This window comes from Nelumbo lutea, chromosome 3 (genome assembly GCF_056320005.1).
Source record: "Nelumbo lutea isolate HS-2025 chromosome 3, American lotus-T2T, whole genome shotgun sequence".
NCBI classification, from domain to species: domain Eukaryota; kingdom Viridiplantae; phylum Streptophyta; class Magnoliopsida; order Proteales; family Nelumbonaceae; genus Nelumbo; species Nelumbo lutea.
This window is the reverse complement of record NC_142686.1, coordinates 93,143,003-93,160,627: the sequence shown is the minus strand read 5'-3', so window position 1 is coordinate 93,160,627 and position 17,625 is coordinate 93,143,003. Positions and strand designations below refer to the sequence as shown.

The 17,625-nt window shown below is 35.9% G+C and overlaps 1 long non-coding RNA gene across 1 annotated transcript; it reads right to left on the bottom strand.

The window, feature by feature from the left end:
• Positions 1-7,845: 7,845 nt before the first annotated feature.
• On the bottom strand, positions 7,846-8,625 carry LOC148866894 (uncharacterized). Its single transcript, XR_016110346.1, has 2 exons — positions 8,485-8,625; positions 7,846-8,320 (listed from the first exon to the last, which is right to left on the bottom strand). It is a non-coding gene; the product is annotated as an uncharacterized LOC148866894 (long non-coding RNA).
• Positions 8,626-17,625: the final 9,000 nt, after the last annotated feature.

The window sequence follows — 17,625 nt, the reverse complement described above, 5'->3', positions numbered from 1 at the left end:
TGCCCCCCCAGAAACTCTAATTTGACCTAGCTGTGATAGGGCCTGATTTTCATTAATTCTCTACTGTGCTTTTACAAGAAAAACATCAGAGAATATCATGTTCACACACACACACACAACTCCATCTTTAGTTGGAGTCAAATCTTGGGACTGATATTGGGCATTAACTACCACTTTGGGAGCTACACACTATGGTCTCCATATAAGGTATAATCGATTTTAATTTGGGTTCAAAATTTGGTCCGATTTAGTGTAAGATTGATCCCAAAATTTTAGATTTCAAAATCACCAGGAAACCTTTTCTCGGGTTGGGTTAGAAAAATTCTAAAAATTCAGCCAACTAGTAAACCTACTTTGGCCATATGAAATCTGATTTCTAACCCTTCTACATCTAGATCCTATGTCAGATGATGATGACCTTCCTTTCTAAACCATTCTTGCATAACCAATGCAGAATTATGTTCACTCTCATACTTGGGATTCCTCCTAACATCATTAGATATAAGAGATGCAATAACTTCTTCCAACTTCATTGTATCTTTCCCCTACAACAATGTTGTTACTAATTTTTCACATGAATTAGGAAGTAACTTAAGAAACAAAGAGCCTTGTCTTCTTCCTCCACCTTGACATCAACTTTCTCTAGTTGATTCAAGATATTGTTGAATGTTGTTTAAGTGTTCCAAAAGATTCTCACTCTCTTCCATCTTTGGCCCATACAACTACCATTTCTTAATGCTTGTATTCTCTCTCTTATTTAATTTTGGAAACTTTTAAATGTCAAATTTAATTTCCCTCTTTCTCCAAATTTAAATTATATGACTCTTAATTAATTATCACATTTAACTACACGCCATAAGGTGAATTAAGTAGTACACTTAAGGCAATTTCAAATTTGAATTTGAATTTAACATGCCACTGAATTTGCATATAAAAATCACAAATAAGTGACCAAAGGGATTAAAACCCTAGTCATTTGTTTTCAACAACTACAAGCCCACCACCACGTCAAACCCCAATGCTTGGCATTTTAATATGTATTATTATTTCTAATTAAACACTCTTTTTATAGTATAATATATTCAAAATATATAATTATCTTCTTCTATAACATGTATTTTTTATTTTAGTTTCAATATTTTTATAAGACACCTATATTAAAAAATTATCCAAAATAAAGAAAAAATATCACTCCAATTGGACATTTGAGTGAAAAGTTATGGTCTCTAGAAGTCTGCATTAATGTGTTAAAAATTTCAAAACGCCGAGTGGTTTTCTAAAATAGGGACCGCTTCATCGGCTTTCTAGTTTGATTAGTCGGGTTGGTTGTTTTGGCCATTTTTTTACCCAATCTAATTTGGGGGGAAGGGGGGGATGATTGAACCAACCAAAAGCTTTGAGTCATGGTTCAATCGGTCTAACTAGTCAATCCATTCCTATTTTCTAAACAATGATAAATATTAATATAAATTATATTGATTCTTTAAAATCTATGTTATGTGTGTATGTATGCATACATTGTATAAATCATTGAAATATGGTTTTTTATGTTTAAATAGCTTGTTTATAGTCATATAAATCTCATATTTGTTATTATTAATATTGTTTCTAATGATGTGCGATCTAGCATCTCCCTGATGAATGGCAACTCATATGCCGAGCTGGCTAGTTCGTCGGGTCAACCTACAAAAAGACAGTGTCAGAGTGTCTGCTTTACCTGGGTGGGCACTTTGTTGCTTAAGTCAATGAATTGGAGATTTTGGAGAGAGCTAAAGAGTGAGAGCTAGTGCAATGTGAGAGTCGAATTGCACATACCATCTCTTAGGGGAGGAGATGCCTTTATATAGGTGTAAGAAACCGGAAGCTTGTTGAAACGCATCCGAGATTACTGGGAAACCGTGTCCACCATGTTCGGAGGAGAGGGATAGAATTCGTTCGATCAACTCTGAAGCGGACGATACGGAAAGATGGGTGTAACGGTCGAGCGTTGTGATTCCAAAGAAGTCGGGAACAATAATCTTGCTTGAGGAAGAGGTCGGCGAACACATCTTGCAAGTCGCCACCTGGATCTCAGCCAGGTCAACAAGGCCGCTACCCACGCTGATTTCACTTCGACTGACTGACGAGGTACCACAAGTCGACAAGTCCTTGAGGAGGTCGTTCCTTACGCTGAGGTCCCTTCGACCGAAAACGACGAGGTACTATAGGTCGGCCCTGGATGAGGTGCTGCTAACTGCCTTGCCAAGGTGCCCAAGCTGTGTATGAGGTGCCTTTGACTGATTCCGGGGTGTGTCCCCTTGACTGGGCAACATATGCCTCTATCTACATGGCGTTGAGGTGTTAAGTGGCAAAGGCGGATGTCACATGTCACTAGGTCAATGGAGGGCCAAATCTACCCTTATCAGTTTCTTAAAGATTTATATGAGTTTCTTAGTGTATCCATGCATATCTTAATTTTTTATCTGTATCCATGGGTATCAAAAGTGTATCTCAATATGTCTCTTAAGCTTGCCTCTCTAATACACAGTGTGTTTCCGATACTTTAAACCTTGATGCAAACTATAAGGTTACTAATTAAATCAAACCTGCAATCTATAATATATTACCACTTTTAATCTATAATTTGTAAGGTAAGTTAAACTTGTAATCTGTAAATTAAATATGTAATCAACCTATTATCTGTAATTGATCTATCAAAAAAAATCTGTAATATGTAAGAAAAATCAATATCTTCCATTTTATAAATTAAACCTATAATATGTATTCTCTAGTGTAAATATTCTTAAGTTTTGGGTTTATGGCCCTCTTCCATTGTTGATTTAAACCTATAAACTGTATTAAGTTTTGGGCTCTTGGTCCTCTCTTTGTTGTAACCTGTAAACCTGTAACTTAAACATATAACCACTTTAAAGGGTAGTTTTGGAGTTGTTGTCCACCACTTATTTTCTGTAAGCATGTAACAAATTAATGAAATAAAACCAAAGAAAACATTGGAGGGTTCCAACGTTGACCCCATAACTGTCCAAAAAGTTCATAGAGTAAACAAAAAATAACATTAGGTTATGTTTGGAAGCAATGCAAACAAGTGTGAATGCAAATATGTAGAATGTAAAACGGTTCATATAAATTGCAAAGTTGGATTAGTTTTGAATTGACAAAATTAATAGTGGGGGGTTGAAGGAATTGATGTAGACATTTCTTCAACAAAATAATTCACTTAAAGTAAAACAATACATATAATATATGTTATGAAAAGCTAAAAATAAAACAATGCACCTAATGCCATGTCAAAACTAAGAAGGAAAGCCAAATTAATTCATAGGTCAAAGACCGAAAGCTAAAATGATTTACCATAGTCCACAGAGTAGATTAGAAGCACTGCTCTAGTCTTCACTCTTCATCCAAGTAAGAGCCAAATTAAATCATAGTAGATGAACCACTGAGGAGTAGGGTATGACCTGAAATGCAAAATAAATAAATAAATAAATAAAATTAATCATCTATAAACAATATTAGAAAAATAGAAACTCCAATATGTGCATTGACTAAACTAAGCACAATAAAAAAGGATTAATATGTGTACAATGTAGTCTAGGGGTGAGCATTTGGTTTATTCAGTTAAAAACAGAACCGAATAAACTGAATTTCATTAATATTATACTAATACATATTATATGTTATATATATTATTATATTTATGTATACTATAATATATGTATATGTTAATGTATTTTATATAATATATATTATATACATATTATAATATATTATGTTTTATATATTAAAAATATATATTGTATTATGAATAAAAAATGGTTAATTTGTTTTTTTCGGTTAACTGAATTTCCAATCCTGAAAACCAAAACCGAAACCAATTTTTTTTTAAAACCGAATTAACTGAACCAAAAAAATCGAAAAACGAATCAAACAAAACCAAAACCAAAATTTCAATTCGGTTTTTCGGTTTTAAGCAAACAATGCTCACCCCTACTGCAGTCTGCACACAATCGTAGAAAATTAATCAAACAAAATAAGTGCACACTTATTTTGTACAATTTCTAGTATTTTCTGCATTTTTGTAATTTTTTGGTTTTTTTTTTTTTGCATTTTTATGTAATTTTATGCAAAAGTTATGCATTTTTTGCACTTTCTACTATTTTTTGCAATTTCTTGTATTTTTTGCATTTTTTGTAGTTTTCTGTTATTTTTCTATATTTTTTCTGAATTTCCTACAACTTTTCTACATAATTTTTTAAATTTTCATGCATTTCTGCAATTTTCTAGTATTGTCTCATTTTTCTAATTTTTTCTACAAAAGTTTTTCAATTTCTAGTATTTTTCTATATTTTTTGCAAAATTTTTGCATTTTCTACAAAGTTTTTAGTATTTTTCTACATAACTTTTGCATTTTTGGGTATACAGGGCAACTCGACCCGTTTTTGCCACATCGTAGCCTTAGTAGAGATTATTCTCTCAAAAATGTTATTTTCGGGTATACGGGTTGGCCGACTCGTTTTTGTCATGTGGCAGCCTTGAGAGGTGATTCTCTCAAAAATGTTATTTTCGGGTATACGACCTGACCCATTTATAACATGTGGTAGACTTGAGAGTTTGTTCTCTCAAAAGTTGTTTTTTTTTTTTTATATGGGTTGACCCGACCCATTTCTGTATTTATAAGTGAGGGTAGATGAGCTAGTACTTGGTATGGGTGAGGGTGAATAAGAGTCAATATGAGTGGGTCAAGTGGGTCAATATGGGTGGGTTAGGGTGACCCAAGGTTAGGATGGGTTATGACCCTTTAAGAAGCATTGATGATGGGTTATGGTGGGTTGATAGATCAATGTGGATGGATTGATACTCAACCCTTAACCCAACCCACCCATTTGCCACATCTTTTGCTGATCTAGGTTTGCCGGTTATTTATTTTATAACGTCACTTTTGGGATTTGGGAAATGGGAGTTTGGGTTCGGTTAATGGGTTTACGTTTGTAACCTGTTAACTGTTTAAAACTTAATTGTTAATTTATGTATTTTGTTAATTTGGTTTATAATATTTATTATAAAATTATAATATTATTTAAATAGACATAATATATTTAATTATATATTTATATAAATATATTACATCAGATTATGAGGTTTTCATTTTTATCCCCATCCACGACCCTATTCTCGCCCTCGCCACAACACCACATCCGACCCGACCAGGTCGAGGAGTCTAACTATCCAATGGAGACGGGAAAATTGCCATCCCTAACTAATCCAATAGTGGAAAAGATGACACAACCCTATGATTTCTGATGCGACTGAGCGACCTACACCACATGTCTCACCTAAACGACAGTTATAATAATTTACAACACCTTGAAGGGCAACCTAGTAATTTTATCGGATGACGTGGGCGTAGCGTGTGCAATGTGGAACTATATCGCCCGATTGTTACACATAAGTTAAGTTGGCCAGGCCATTAATGCCAATACAGTTGATGGGAGCTAATGGTCAGCCACAAGTGCCATGATGTGATACTTGTTCATAGACTTGGGCTTCTTCGGATAGGGTTTCAAACCGGGCCCATTTAAATTTTAGCGAAAGCCAAGTCTGAGCCTGGCCCATGAACAGATAATGGGCCAACTTAGGGAGCAGTTATAAGATCCACTACTCTTAGTACAGCTAATGGGAAAGCATCCTGAAGGTACAACTCTCTAAACACTCCTACTTTCTTACTCCCTTACTTTCTAGTCACCTTGGCTCACCTTTCGCCTCAACTCACACACCAAGCTCCCCAGTTCATCCTTACTCTCAAATCTATTAATTTGATCATCGAAATCTCCACCCCCAGGACATCACCTCAGGGTCTGACATTTATTTGTAACTGTAGATGACCTCCTCATCATCATGATCAACGGTTGCTACTGGGTAAATGCAGTTATTTGGGTAAGTTTTTTCTGTGAAACATTTATCCGGGTTAGTGCATTTACACATGTTCTTTTATTTCTCATGTAAATAAGGTAATGACTATTTTAACCATAAAAATCTATCATTAAAAGGGGCATTTTTGTCCTGTTCAAGTGTTGGTAATTTTCCCTCTAAGTGGGAAAGTTATTTACCCATGTAGGAGACAGGTATCACTTACCCGGGTAAGTGGTGCCCAGGAAAATAAACTTTCACTGGTCCCTACATAAATCTGAAAAAAGAACATGAGATTCTTGATCAATGAGAACCAAAATCTCATTGACCAACTTTCCCCCCTCTCAAAATCTGAAAAAAGAACACCCCTTTAAGAGTATGTAACATGTATAGAACTAGTAGAGACCTACATGGAATGTGTAACCGGGGACTCTTAAAGTACAAAGTTAAAGATTTAGCATGAACCTGATTTTTTTGGTTGTGTTTGGTATAATTGCAGTTTCAACCTGAATCATTTTGCATTAATCAATATAAATTTGTGTTTTCTTTACCTCAACTTTCAATCATAAACATCATTGATCAATTCCACACATGCATTTTTCTTGTTGTGGCTCTCATATATGATGTTCTTGATCACCAATTTGTAATAATCAACCTAAAACGTTTCAGGTAAAAGTAGTAACCCGGCACCAATCACAACCTTAATATATAATTTCCCTTTAAAATCTTGCGTGCAGGTAATTTCAGATCTAATAATGCATGACATCTTTATTGTTTGAGACATATTCAAAATATCAACATTGCAAATATCAATATTAGGATATATATTGCAATAGCTATGAATACACATGGGAAAATCTATGATACCATAAAGACATGGTATTAGAAGAGTCTTTTCCAATCAAAGCACTCCCATTAATTTTGATGACTGCAAGTTTTTCGAATATCATGTCTTTCCAGTTTCCTAATCGATCCCAATAATAATATATTAGGGAAATTCATATAAATCTCAATAAAAAATGAGTTAATAATACTTATCCAATACTTAAATGATTATAGATCAAGTATTAATATTACATATTTTAATTTTGTTTATGTGAAGTGAAACTACCAGGCTACACTTTGGAATGTTGAATATGGTGGAAATTTTAAAATTTGCATGTATACATGCATAGGAAACCAATATAAATTCCATTAATATGTACTAGTGTACATAAGGTCTTTCATTGTGCCTAAGTTTGGCTAAAATGGGGGAAAATATAAGTATTAACCTTATATTTTAAATGATCAAAAAAACGAAACTTATGTGATATTATTATATTCTGATTTAACTTTAAGGATATGCACCAAAACCAAGACAATTATTGAAATTATATAGTACTATATATAAAATAAAATAAGATATAGATAAAATACTGATTTTAGTGATCAAAATTTCTTCAATTTTTTTTTTAATTTCTGGTTGAACATTCATATAATAACACTAATTTTTGAATCAAATGTAGTCTAAAAGCTTTGATAAAACCCATGTTATTCCATCCATTAAAGATGACTTGGTGGTAAGTAAAAGCATATGTAAGATTATCTAAGCTCAAATCTTTCTAATAAAGGCATAAGAATATTTTAGTTCTGCATTTAGTGATTAATGGGCATATAAATATGGGATTTGCAATTTGAAACTTGAAAAGGCCACAATTAATGGGATATAAATGCTTGTCACCTATCTATCAAAACTCCATAGAGATACAAATGGTACACTGACACTGGAGGAATGGCGTCAAAATTAGGTCATTCTGCTGCTCATCATGTCACAACCAATAATTTTAAGCCTTTGTTTTACACACATCATGCATCCATTTTATTAATGATTTCCCAAGTGACCTAAGTTTGCAGATGATCAGAAACATCCATTTGGAGAGCAAATTGTAATCAGATAGATTTTCCTTCATACAATCCATTTTTAATGGGCACTTTATTATCTCTTTGATTGGAACTAAATCATATACAGTGATTCTGCTCAAGCAGTAGGGCAAGTAGATACTCCATCTTCTCATCTTGCTTTAATTATTAGTGGGAGAGCATTTCATCTACTTTATTGAAAGGAGAGGGTACTAAACCTGAACTTGCTCTGTGGTTTGCAGTGATGGGGTGATGAGTTCTACTTCCATCAGTTTCTTCATCTTTTAAATTTGTACAAAAGAAAATTGCACCATACAAATGAGGTCTGACTAGGCCAATGTTTTAATATGAGCTATTATGCACACTGATTGATGCATATTCCTAACAAAAATAGATCTAGCTACTGCATTACTACTATATCTGCACTTCTAACAGCTTCACAAATGGGTTCTCCACTGAAATTGCTCCCTTCTGATGCCCCTTCTACACATGGTCTTGGCTTGTAGCTGAAGTACTTTGGATAAAGAGATAATTAAGAGCAATAGCACAAGCAAATAGAAAATAAAATCAGCAACTTCCATGGAATAACTTTTAAAAATCGATCTAACTCTCATATTTCATGATTCCAGCCTGTTTAATCAAGACCCGTTTAGCCCATTTGTGAACAGGGTGCCTTACCTTTGCCCTTAAAAAAGACTTCAGTCTTTGAAAATCACACACAGTCCCATTCATCAGCTTTAGCCACGTTTCTTCACATTTCCAGATTGCCATGATCAGCTATGAAGAAGTTGTGCAGGTGCAAAGAAAGAAAATTGTTCTTCCTTCCATTGGTTCATTGCATCAAACCGTGGACAGATTCAGGGTGATGTACGTACCCAGAACATATAGAGACATCATCAAAGAACATGTTCTCCATCTCTCTGCAAGATCTTGGGCAAGACCACACAGCCTGCACATGAACAGCGCATCGAGGTAGAGGGCTATCATCAGTTGTTGAAGGAGTCATCGGTGTCCGGCAGGCTTCATCGTGATCACCACACTAGTTTTTGAGCAGCGATAGACACCTACCCCGATGCGGTGTTACACATGAATCAGCTGCGCGGTCTTGAGCAAGATCTCTCAACAAACTACTCCCTCATTATCACATATCAGAAGTAGTGTTCCACTTCCACCATCAACGATCGACCTCCTCATTTCTTGCCAACTCTGCAAAACCAACAAAGAGCTGATGTTTAGACTTTAGACAGACAGACAAACAAACAGAGAGAGAGAGAGAGAGAGAGAGAGAGAGCTTTATAATAGAATGAAGAAGCAAAAGCAAAAGGAGAAAAGCAGTAAGTTGTTCTGTGGTGAGGAAGAAGTTGCCAAAGTATTGAATTGTATTTATAGAAGAAACCTGCAGCACTAGAGCACTTGGAGGTGAGTAAACCTAGCTACCATTGCTAAATTACATATTTGATCTTCTGTGTTGAAGAGAATCACTGGGTTTGCCACTCTTTTGTCATGGGGATCGGAACTAGGGTTGGTAATCTAATTTGTTAAGTAATTAGGCCATCTTACGCGCCAGTTATTTCTCTAGTACTTTTTGTTTGTGGCCAAATAATGGTGGTAATGAAGGAGAATCAGTGCTGTTATCAAAGTAGAATCCCCAAATTTCTACTTTTGTTTGAACTTTAATGCTTGGAGGCAGTAACCTTCAGAAGACTGTAGCTTGCCATGGGGACTGGGTTCTGGTATTTCCATGAAAAGATGGGTTTTAACACCAAAAGGGGTGGGCTTGCTAGCTGCCTTCCCTTTAAAACCTATACATAGCAAAAGCAAAAGGATTGCATGCAGACCCTTGAAAGGAAAACCTTTTTTTGTTTTAAGAACATGGCATGCTTCAATTATAATGACTACGGATCCTAATTTTTTGACAAGCTAAGGTAGTAGAATCCTACTTCTATATATTTATTATTTTACTGCTAAGTCAAACATGAATTGAAAGATTATGGAAACCCTTTTGCCATTACCCCCTTCTCTTCTCTGAGGTTGCTAATTAATTAAATAGGGTTTGGGTATCAAGATGGATTTTCCACCATGAAAGATGCCACTTTTTCCAATTACAGTAGGGTTTGGGTGCCAATTATATTCCAATCTAAGGATGGAGAATGGTCTTTGATATTGGAATTCCCGCCCCTTAACCCCAAAATCAGAACCCAGCTACCTACTTAATTGGTTATGAATACAGTATTGTCTTGTCGTGTACATATATATATATACCCAGATAGGGCAATTAAGCCACAGCTCCTCCCTGGTGCTACTCAGACCTGTCTTAGAATGGACAAGCATAAACCTTTTTATATTGGTTTGAATACTGGGCAAAAAAGAGTTAATCTTTTTTTCCACCATCTACTCACTTAATTTCCAATTAAATGCTTGTCTCTTCCACCAAAATAGAGTTAATTTTCAATTATTATTGGGATTATTGAACTTGATTAATATCCAGAAGATTATAACCTGCAACATCATGGGCCGGCTAGACCTAACCCGGACCCATCTTGATTTTTTTTTAATAAGGCTTAAAGTTGATTTCAGGGTGTCCTTTGCTTTACATGCCAAGAGGAAACAATAAAAAAGTTGACTTCAGTATACATTTGGACAGACCAAGGCCCATTCTTATTGCCTGGCCTGAAGTTACAAATATGCAAGTAGACATGGTGGGAATACGACATAGATCCAGCTCATCCTAATGAGCCCAACCCAACCGGAGAAAACAGGGTTGGACTGGACTCTTAAATTCTTCACGAGTTCATGACATCGTGTTGGGTTTGGGGTTAAAAATGTCAACCTGATTTTAAATTGAAATACATTCAAAATTGGCTTTCTCAGATCTCTAACTCATCTAAAAGCTGAATCGGATCACCCTCTGTATCTTGTGCTCGAGGAGACTCGCTGCACACAAAGAAGCAAGTGAGATCTCATTCATTAACTAGGGAAGTAGGAATACACCCTATTTTTGTCTTAAATCTTCATTAAAAAAGCGTCATTTACTAAAATACCCTTTGTAGTTTCATGGATTTACAAAAACCTATATCCTATAGGTTGTGTTTTACTAAAACATCCCTTATAGTTTTAATTGATTTACTTAATCGACCTTCACTGGGTGGCAGTGGAAAATGACAATTTTGACCTTAACATCCAATTGAATAAATTTACTCAAAAGAACATAAAAATCAAAATATCAATTTTGCCCCTAGTAAGATATAGGTTACACTTTATTTGACTCTATTTGGTCAAATTTGTTTTTTGTACCAAGAAATGTTAGGGGTAATTTTGGGATAAACAATCATGGGGCCATGGCAGCTTTGAACATTTTTATATAAAAAAATGCCTTTGAACATTTTTCATTCAATTTAAGTGATGATGTTACTATTTTCAAATGTCAAAATAAGCACTTCTTAATGAGAGGTCGATTAAGTAATTAAATAGGTTACAAAATATAGGGGTGTTTTAGTAAAATGAAAACTATAGGGTAGGTTTAAGTAAATCCATGAAACTATAGGGGCATCCTAATAAATAACCTAAAAAAACTCAAAGCCTTAATTTTATTCATGCAAGAGTACCAAAGAACTCGGGGGAGGTTTGGGCTATTTCTTTTATTTATGGGGAACCAAAGAAGACACCTAGAAAGCTCTTTATCCAAAAATGGGAAAACCTTGTAGTAACAATCCATGAACCATTGGCTTTATGTAGGTGATTTTAATCTCATCTTCCATACAAATGAAAAAGAAGGGGGAGAAGCTGTAGTTTAAGTTATCTTCAAGAAAAAGGGGGCTTTTTCTAGAGGAATGTAGGCTTCAAGAGCTCGTCAGCCGTGGGCCTTAGTACACCTAGTCAAATAAAAGGGAAGGTGAGCATCTAATTAGAGACCGACTGGATGAAGTTGTTTGTAGTAGAGCTTGGAGGGAAAGATTTGCCGAAGCATAGACTTAAGTTCATTGCATGTTTGGCTCGGACCATGCTTCACTTGAGGTGAACACTAAAAGAAAGTTAATGTAGAAAAAGAGGCCATTTAGGTTTGATATGTGGGACAACCCATGAGTCTTGCTATGATGTAATTAGTGATGCATGGAGCCAAAGTTTTCAAGGATTTACTCAATTTCAACAAAGGGAAAGAAATAGAAAAGTACAGGAAATGATGAAAAAGTGGAGTAAGTAGGGTTTTGGCAATGTTAGGGTGAAAATTGAAGAAACAAAAAGAAAAATTGATGAATAATTGAGAAAAGAAAACAATAATATGAGTTTAGAGGAGTTGGATGTGCTACTGAAAAGGGAATAGATAATGTGGCATCAAAAAGTGAGAATAAATTGGTTATTTTTTGGAGATAAGAATACCAAATTCTTCCATGTTGCCACTGTGAGAAGGAGGGCAAGAAATAGAATTTTCAAACTAAAAGGAAGGGATGGAACTTGGGTAGACAAGAAAAAAGTTGAGAAGGCTCTAGTAAACCACCTAGAGGAAATTTACCAAGGTAATGGAGGGGAAGAGCTAGAGGAATGTTTGAACTGTTTAAACCTAAAGATAGATGAGGAAGACAAAATGTTACTAGAAAGAAATGTCTCAAAGGAGGAGACAAGAGAGGTTATAATGCAAAAGGCTACGAGGAAAGCCCCTAGCCCAGATGGGCTACCAAATTTTTTTCTATCAAAAATACTAGGAAATTGTTTAGCAAGATATCACTAAAGTAGTTTTCTAGTTCTTCAAAACTGGTCACCTTTTAAAAGAATAGAACCCTACCTTCATTGCCTTAATTCCAAAGGTCAAGAGCTTGGAGGATCCTAATCGTTTCAAGCTAATTAGCCTCTATAACACACCATTTCTATGATAATTTCAAAAATAATGGTTAACATATTTAAACCTCTTCTAAACAAAATTATAAGCCTGAACCAGAGTGCCTTCACTCTGGGAAGGTTCATTCAAGACAATATTCTGATTGCCCATGAGGTAATTGATTTCATGAAAAAAGAAAAAGGAAAAAAAAAGTAGATGGCAATAAAACTTGATATGAGTAAGACTTAATGATAGGGTAAGGAGCTGTTGCTAAAATTAAGTTTTAGTGATAAATGGGTAGTATAGGTAATGGAATGTGTAACCACTGTTTCCTGTAGGTTGTTAGTGAATGGCAATCCAAGTGAAGTCTTTAATCCTAAAAGGGGGATTAGGCAAGGGGATCCCCTATCTCCCTATATTTTCTTGTTTGTGTCTGAAGTTCCATCAGCAAATTTAAATAGCATTGTTTTATTTAATTAGCTCTTAGGGATCAAAATGAATAGAGAGTGCCCTTTTGTCTCACATTTTTTTTAGTAAATGATAGTTACTTATTCACCTGGGAAAACCCAAAAGAGGGACAAATCTTGTTGGAGTCTATCAAATGTTATGAAAAATCTTTGGGTCAAAAGGTAAATCTGGACAAATCTAAAGTTTTTTTTTTTTTTTTTTCAATAGGGAGGCTCCAAAAAAAATCTCTTGCTTCTTTTATAGGAATGAAAAGCCCGGTGCACCCACCCATTTACCTTGACCTATTAACTGAGATAGGGAGAACAAAAAAGGTTCTCTTTAGCCATCTAATTGAAAGGAAAAAAAAAAACTATTAGCTGGCAAGATTCACTTCTATCTTAGGCATGTAAGAAGGTTTTACTGAAGTAAGTGGTTGTTATCCTGGCCTACATAATGTCATGCTTCCTCTTACCTAAAGGAGTGTGTGAGGAACTTCTAAAATTTCAAAGAAACGTTTAGCTAATTAACTAACTCTACTCCTACTCTTTAACTATTGTCTTAAATGCCTAATTTTCATTGCCCTTAAGTTGTAATGGAAATGATGAAATGGCCATTTTATTCATATGTCTTATGATAAGCAAATCGTATAACCTTGTCCTTGATCTCTATTCTTCTTATGTAAATTGGGTAAAAATCACCACCGATGAGCAGGACTATTACAGGCTCTTAGAAGAGATAATTTGGTTAATTTCCATTCCCCATTGAGTTCAATATCATTGGTGGATGGAGATAGTGCTAAAAGGACAAAGGAAAAAGATATCTAGCATTCACCACAACCCAAAAAAAAAGGAAAAACATTTACTCACTTTGGTGGATCGAGATAATGTTAAAAATTTTCTCCTCAATCTCTAGAGGATTAAGAGATGCTTGACAAAATCTTCACTCAGTCAAAACTAGGCATTGGCATTAGACTCCTAATGATCGTAGATCTTGGTTTAATGGGGACATCATTGAGGATGTGCTTGGATGATCATTGGAATATCATATGATGGATGCATGTGCTCTGTTCTGTGGTGGTGATCTATCTCTCTGTTTGTTAAAGTAGGTAGCAGGAAGGAAGGAGAGTGGAGAAGAACAATACGGGAAGAGAGAGAGAGAGAGAGAGAGAGAGAGAGAGGTGGAGGGAGTGAGGTTACAACTTTGGTTCAATATTGAAGATTCAAAATAGGGGGTGACAGTAAGAGAGAAAAGAACAAAACAAGGGGGGTGTAATTCAGTGAAGAGGAACCGAGGAGCCGAAAGGAGAGAAGGAAAATCTAGTAAGAAATACACTAATATCATACTTCCCATCATGAACACGTACACCGGATGCACCCCACCGAATAATGTCACACACACACCCTAAGCTCACTTGCTTTCACTCTGGAATGTTTAGACAATGATGATGATCGAGGACTCCTAACCACACTAAATTTGGATTTCATGTCAAGTACAATCAATACGACCGGTTCTGACAAAGCTTTCACTAGCTTGCAGGCCAATGATGCCCAAACCTTGCTTAGTGCCATAATGACTAACCAATAGACTTGTTTAGATGGCCTCCAAGAAACTACATCAGCTTGGAGTGTCAAGAATGGGATTTACACCCCTCTCTCTGATGGAAACAAACTCTATAGTGTCTGTCTGGTGTTGTTTACATGTGGTTGGGTTCATAAAAAGAATAAACCCAAGGGGAGGAAGATCATGTTTTCCGACATGGAAGAAGTTTGAGATGGCCACCTACCTCTGATAATGTCGAGATGTATCTAGATGTATGAGCCAACGAGCAGAAGGCTTGTTCAGGTTCAGACAACCGTGCCTAATGTCCTAGTTAGTGATTTGGTGGTGATGAGCCAAGATGAATGTAGAAATTTCACCACCATCAACGACGTAGCAACATTTCCAAACAACACCAAAGCAAGCAAGGGCTACTTTGTGACAGAATTGACCAGATAGTTGCATTGAACTGATCATCTTGACGGAATTAAGTAGCAGCTCTGAAACAATGGTATCGTCAAGTCTTTCTCTTCACTGGCTTCCACATCACCCCCAGTGATGCTCGACTCGTTGCAACTATCGAGTTCGTTGAGCTAGATGTACTGATCACTGAGAATCATCGGCTACTAGTGTTGTGGCTCTCTTGGTTCACAACATGGGATGGTAAGGACGATGTTGATGAAGCCTCTTCTTGTCTAGCCGACTTGGATTGTTGGAGTCGAACGAGTGAGGCATATAACTCATCCTCATCTTGAATCAACTTGTCATGTGACCTTGTCTCCATCACCTGTCCATTCTGTACCACTGCAATCATGTTAATGTTGTGGATTGTGGAGAGACGGTGAGTGATCACAATCATCGTGAAGACGACTGCAGTGTTGTCTAGTGCTTCTTCGACGATACTCTCAGATTTTAAGTTTTAGTGCACTCGTTGCTTCATTTAGTAGAAATATTCGAGGTGCTCTGGTTACAGCTCGTGCGATTGCTATTCTCTATCTGTGTGCTCATGACATTTGAACTTCCCCGCTCACCAACCTGTTTGGGATTCCGATTTGTATTTTGTTGTTTAATTATTACATATAATAAAAATTGCTAAACCGAGTGGGTAATATTACTATTCCGGCAACGATGATGATGAGTGACGAAGGGTAATATTGGGTTTTTAAAAAAATATACATCATATGATCTTATGTGTGAATAGATTTTGACAGGACATTAATAGGCCCTAATAATAGGGGTAGAGTTAGTCAATTGTTGAAAACAATAGAGATGATTTAAGACTAATTAAATAGTAAAGGTATAATTTATCAATTATCTAAACAGTAAGAAGATTTCAAAAAATTTTCCCTAAGCTTAATGGGGGGTTAGGGTTCAAAACAGGCAAAAAGGCTGTGCACAGATTAAAACAGCCTATGGCTTAAACTAATGAAAGCTAAATACTTAAGGAGAAAAACTTAGTTCCTCTTTGCCCAAAAGGGGATCTTGGGGTTGGCAAAGTTTAATGGTGGGGAAGGAAGTCTTAAATCAAGGAGTTTGTTGGGCTGTTAATTCTGGCAATGAAGTGAAAATTTGGGATGACCCGTGGCTACCTAAGGTCCAGGGCTTTAAAATCATGGGCCCCATGGTGGATCCTACTAAAAGATGTAATGAGAACCTAATTAGTGAAAACTTTGTGAAACCAATAGCTAAAAGTATTCTTAAAATACCTCTAGAAAGTTTGAGGAATAAGTTAACTTGGACCAAAAATAAAAGGGCAAATTTCTTAAACTACCCTTATGGTTTAACTAGTTGACTAATTCACCCTCATTGTCTACATATTATCTTAAGTACCCCTATTGTTTTTAACAGTTATCTAAAATTTCCCTTGCCATTAGCTCTCTATTATAAACCGTTCATAGGTAACATCACGTAACTGATATATTTTTCAAAAATCCCTAAAATACCCTTTTGTCACAGAGAACCTAGGGCCCCAAGACAAGGAGCGGGAACTATGTTACAAAGTTTCAAACCAAAGTGCAATAGAACCAAAGACAACCTTTTTCTTTTCGAACCGAGGGACAAACAAGTGTTTGGGTTTTTTTTCTTCATTTTTTATCCTTTTTATTGGGTTTTTTTTCTTTTCTTCCTATGTTTTTTCTTCTTTATTCAGAGTTTCATCTTCGACAACTTCTAATAAGCCTAACATTTGGAGGGATCATTGGTGATGATGATTGGATCCCCTATTGTTTTTTGACAGTGATGGCCTCTCATCTATACCACATTGAGTCCCTCATTTAGCTCTTGGTTTTTCCCATTGGCTTGTTTTTCTTCAGAGTCGATACTAGTTTTGTTGGGGGAGGTCAATTATTTCTTCAACTCAGAAGTTTTTTATTGATACAAGATAGAAAATAGATGAGAGTGCAAACCCTGCATTTAGTGTGATGTTGATATTGCTACAGAAGGTCTCCCTGAGATAAATTGCTCTGTGGATACAAATTATGGAGACATACCTTCAAAACTTAATTAGGTTGATCAAGAAGAAACAAAAGAGAGAGAGAGAGAGAGCCTGGGAAGTGCATAGTGTCAGTGGGATTCTAGATCTCAAAGCGGTTATAATAGGTGAGATTGTCTTCTTTAAGTTTGTTAGTGTTGGTTTTGCCGCAACAGTAGAGGCAAGAGAGTTGAGAAGCGGCACTAGGGTCATTGAAGATGTCTTTTCCAGTAAGGAAATCGAGAGTGTCGAGCCAGAGGGGATTGTTGATGTGGAATAATGGCCTATAGAGGCGCATCACCCTGAAGGCTAGGGAGTGTGATCCTGTTATGCCGCTCATGTCTCTCTACTTCCACTTCTCCCAATCTCTCCCAAATTGTCCTTTGTTATGTTTATAGCCTTCCCTGAATTCCCGCTCCATTCCCTTTCGAATTGAACCCAAATTTGCTTTTTCTCTATCTAAAATGCAAGGTTTCCTTCTTTTTTGGCATTTTAATCTGTGAATTGTTAATGAACCTACCCCATTCGTCGACTCTATCCGATCTGATATTTC